Below are 5,491 nucleotides of genomic sequence, written 5' to 3' on the forward strand. Positions count from 1 at the left end.
CATTTTTTGGATCTGGACTTTATCCTATAGGCTAAAGATCAGATGCAGTTAAAAACAGAATGCACCTGTTGCCTTGTTTCTCTGGCCGTATTTAACTTTCAGTTAGAAAATCTTTCACTCAAAAACCTCCGTCCAATCCTCCTTTCAGAGACACACGGTGACATTATTAAACGTTGCAAAAATGATCAGAACATTGCAAACTCATTTAAGTCATGTGTCAATTCATATTCGGGTTCGACGCTTCTTTGATTGTCAACGTCCATTGTGTGCAAAGACCCCCTTTGTGTTTTCGTCTGCGTTACTGGCCTTCAAGTATATTTTTGAGCAGTGGGCTTGCCACTCATGAATTGCAGAAACTAATCACATTTTCCACAAATAAGGGGCCTGCTTGAATCAATCAATTTAGATTCTGCTGTTTCCGTCGCGGTGTTTCTGCTCCATTTGCGTCTTCCTTGTGTTTCTTCCACTCCAATATCTCTGATCAAGATTTCACTCAGGCAGCAAGAATATCTTTATTTGATGAGGGATGGGTTGACCTTTCTCGTTCAATTTCGCCACGCGTTCATCGCGGTGCGTATTCCTCGTGATCTCCAAAAAGATATGTCAGGACTTTTTCCGGCCATCAGTTTTATCTGTTTTAACCATCAGTTTCATATAAAATGCTGTCTTCATTTGTATACCGGTTATAATAAAAGCTATTTGTTTCCCTAACAACGGCACAGCTCCATTATACTACCGCCTGTCTTCTCTGGTGTTGGCCACGTCGCATTTCTGATACACTTCTCTTTCGATTTGAGGATTATTTTTGTTTGCCAAAACCGAGAGTCACTCGGTAATTTTGTCATGCATGAGGCTGACCTGAATGCAATGGCCTCAAAACACACAAAGCCCATCCCAGTATATATTGTTTCTCCCGACTTCTTAAAATATTTAAGAAATGCTATGCAGGACCAACAGTCGACAACCCGCATTTCTCATATTTTGCAAGTAGATTTTCAGGTTTATAGTTTTCGCGTCAACTATTTTAAAAAACACTAATTTTTCTGCTAGTAAATATTTGGACTTTACTTTGACGACTCTCGCAACGGAAGTGAAAACGTCAAATTCCAGTAGCAAAAATTAATGTGATGCTCCAGAGGTGGACAGTGCAATTTTCTCATTTTCTGCAAGTGGATTTTAAAAAAATAGGGACATCCAGTTTCAAAAAACAGAACTTTCTTCCTGTAGAAATTTGGATTCTACCTTGATGACTAGCGGTCATCACATATCTAATTACACCCTTGGTACTTTCTTTCTTTGACGTCTGGTGGTTAATTTGCCGGAAATATTAATTTTGTATACAAATCTTATGTACCATAAATGCTAATTTATTCCCATTCGATAAATCATGACTCTACGTTATGCTTGATTTGACTGAAATTATCGACACAAAATCAGAGGAAGCAAAACAAAAGAGTGGAATGAAGCAAGACGGGAAACTGCGAAACAGACCTGATTCAACTTTTCATTCTCAAATTGTTCATCAAATATTTTAAAACTTACATACTTTTCAACGATTGAGAGCGTACCTTCAAAGCGGATTTTTGTTCTATGTGGCATTTGCCATCATTTGTGTTCCGAAATGTCAATTGCCAATTAAGAAACACCGTCGGACTTAACGGCAAACTTCAATCAACAACAAAGGTTTGCTGCACCGAAAGGATTCGAAGAAATTAATTGAAATTGATACTAAGCTTGTTATTTTTTCTCACGGCGAGAAAAAAAAACTACCAGCAAAACTGCATGCATTATGGAGAATTTCCAGTAAGAAACTGACTGAGAAGATTGGTAAGGGGTCTGGTCATTACAGAGAGTGATTAGCGCTGAAAATCATAAACTCTTTTCGTGGCGTTGTTCGTGGGGGGCATAAAATATAACTCCATCAAACATGACAATGCCCATTTACGATTTCCCACAAGTGATAACTGCCCGTGTTATTTCCTACAGGTACACACTGCTTTGTTATTTCAAACGGTGGATAACTGTTCCACTGATTCCCCCCAGGTGACTGATTTCAAAGCTTACCGCGGCCTTCAGAATGGAACACTCTTGCTAAAGTATTTTTTGTTTATAACTGAAAATAGAACATCGTTCTGTTTACGCGTATAAGCCTATGATTTATCCTCGGCTGATCCTAGGGACACTAATTTACACAGTGGTCACCGAAAACGGAGTAGTCTATGAACAAACATCGTTGTGCCGGTATCTATCAATATGATGGTTGAGATGGTTTATGGAGGATGAAAAGTGGCCACCTGCTTTCAGAATGGTAGAAAAGCAGATTTTATGTTCTGGTAACATGCAATTTCGACTTTTCTGCCACCTCAAAAGCAGACCGAACATTGTTTGGTTATGCATTTTTCTATTTTTCTGCTTTCCTGCTTCAAGAAAAGCAGATTTTGATTTTACTTCGTTCGCTGGCGGCCGAAAAGCGGACATCTGCTTTTCTCCTTTCGAACAGGCAGAAATGAGGATCGAACATTTTGACAACAACCGTGAATTCTACTATTTTGCTTGATTATTGATACCGGATGAGCAGTTGTACATAGGCGGCCGAAAAGTGGTCATCTGCTTTTCTGCCTTCCAAGGGCCGTGAACGGGGTCGTGAACTTCAGGTTATGACCATTTCCTTTCCTGGAGATTGGAGACGTATAAACCAATAATTACAGTTCAGCCGATCTTTTATAATAACAGATTCAAATGTTTTCCTTGGCCCAAGTAAGCTTGTTGGATGACAGCTGTAAAACAGCATGTATTTCCTTTGAGGTGCTGTTTCCTCACGGGTCACTGATACTGCCGTCTGGGATTTTTCCGCAGAAAACATGGTTAAGCATTGGTTTCTATACTGATATTGATCTTCACTCCCCCAGAACCGATATGGTCGTGTAGCCTACAGATTCATGGCCCCATTCACAGCCCAATGAGGACAAAAAAAGCAGATGGCCACTTTTTGGCCACCTATGTGAGATCTGCTTTTCCGGTATCACAAAAGCAGAAAAGTTGAATTCACGGTTGTCGTCAAAACGTTCAATCCACTTTTCTGTTTGTTTGACAGGTAAAAAGCAGATGGCCACTTTTGATCCTCCATAATGGTTATTATGGGTAATATGGTTAGCACTTTTGTATTCATTATCAACTTAATTAATTACTCTGCGTTAGATTATGTTTCAACACATTGCATGAACCCTTCCACCCGCGGGGACTTTAATACAGCAAAAAAGCAGTATAAATGACGAGATATCGAGAAATGTTGTTAAGAATGCGACTCACCGAGATGAAGTGGAATGAGAAATACTGAGGTGAGGAAATCGCACACGGCCAAGCTCACAATGAACATGTTGGTCAAAGAGCGCAGCGAGGGCACCCGGGCCACTGTGAATACCACCAGGACATTACCAGTGATGCCCAGCACTGCTATGACACCGTACACGGCCCTCAGCCACAACTGGTCCTCGAAGGATCCCTCAGCAGACCAGTCGCGGTCCCGCCCTCGGTCCTCGTGTTGGTAACCTTCAGTGGTCATCTCCAGGTGCCGGTTTATGGGGAGCTTTTTGGGTGTCCTCTTCGTCTCACCTACCCGATCAGTGATGGTTGGCCAACATATCAAGTTTGTTACAGCTTCGATTAAAGGCAAGTTCACTACCAGTATGTTTTAAAATTTTTTTGATGCTGAGGGATATTTTGACAATATTTTCAAACCACAATTTGGAAAATCGAAACTTTGTTTCGAATTTCTCTGCACCTATAGACCTCTCAGCGCTTACTTGGACAGCCAATTGTTTGGATTCATTTTTTCTTCAAAGCATGAAGGACTTTCGTCGTCAGCTTCCTCGTGGCGTATTGTGTAAATCCGTATCAAGAATATAGAGATGGTGAAAAAAGGCGTTCTTTACTCGGCAATGTTTGATGCCATCGTTGATATACCAGCGAAGCAATGCCCAGTCACGGGTGATGCAACATAATCACCATTTCACACTGTAAGACAAATTGGAATCTGGTTAAGAAGATTCAACACCAAGGCTTTCACGATGACGAGTGGTCCTCATACAAAAGCGCCAGTTACGGCACGCTTCCAGCTCGAAGAATTTATCGTATACAGTAACGTATGGAATGCGGCTTACAGGTCCAGATTCGAAATGAGCTACATAGTTTCGGCGGGCACTCTTTAAATTAGTGCCTCATCCTCTTGGATAAACGCGTCCATCTGCAAGGACTGCATATTACTCAGTGTGCGGGAAGGAAAAATGGGCGAATCAACCAACATTTCGTAAATGTACCTGCGGTGTATAAAATTTTGACACCTTTAAGTGCGGGCTGATGATATGGGCCCTCGCATAATGATGTTGACGTCACCCGTAGGTTGCACGTGCGCAGTGGGGGAAGTTTGCTGCGGGTAGTGATTAATTTCACTGTGGGTGCTTGCAGATCATTTTGCGGAGCAAAAGATCCTGTGATACTTACAATAATAATGCTCGGGCAAGTATATACAGGGTACGGGTGGGGGCTAGAATTACAGTGGCATTGCTGTGAGGGGTTGAATTGACGTAATCAGGGACGTATTTGGAGAGGAACTATTGGCAAACTCTAAACCCAGTACTACTCTCGTGTTTTCGTAAATACATGCGTACAAGGTGGAAAAAAGATCATAAATCAGGAACGTCGATTCAATTCACTCATCATACAAAAGCCGACGCCAAAGGTAATGCTAATGATGGGGATTATGATTAGGAAATCGATTTGCTATTATCATACCACATACTGTGCTTTATTTCATTTCAGTCTGTTTCATTTTATTTCCTTCCGTTTTATATTTGGTGATCCTTTGGCATTTTGCTTTTGTTTTTCTCGAAAGAACTATCTTTCACCAAATTTTCCCAGTTTTTCTTCTCGTTTTATGTGTGTCATGTATACCTCACTGAATTACATGAAAATGTAGTCGACAGTTAAACACAATGCTAAACGCTCATTTTAAGATGAGTTTACCAATGACATAACTTTGATCGCCCTGCTGATTGGTTGGTGGTAGTTTGAATATTTGCTTTGTTGTATTTGTCTTTGTTTTTTGGGTTTTTTTTTTTGGTGCAGAGCAGTATTTTCTGTAGATCATACCACTGATTCATAAGCCAACATTAGCCGTTGTTCCGTGCACCTCACATGCTGATTTGCTCAAGAACGTCCAAAAACCCACATACGGGTTTGTAAAGTTTATTCGACCCTGCGCGCCAGTCAACGAGATTCGTATGTCAACATTGTGAAGCAGTTAGGAGCAAATACATTAATTGGTTGAACGCCATCGGCTGATTTATTTATCGCTCAACATGGCTGCCTTCACGGAACGAAAGTCTGTGATTGATTTTGTGGTGTCACGGTCACGCGCCTCCGACGAAGGCGAGGGCGCCCTCCTCCTCAAGGCGTGACGGCGGACGGCACGTACCGGAAGGTCTCTGAGGTC

This window comes from Acanthaster planci, linkage group LG15, assembly GCF_054643075.1.
Source record: "Acanthaster planci isolate LZ-2023a linkage group LG15, COTS_SCS, whole genome shotgun sequence".
Classification (NCBI taxonomy): domain Eukaryota; kingdom Metazoa; phylum Echinodermata; class Asteroidea; order Valvatida; family Acanthasteridae; genus Acanthaster; species Acanthaster planci.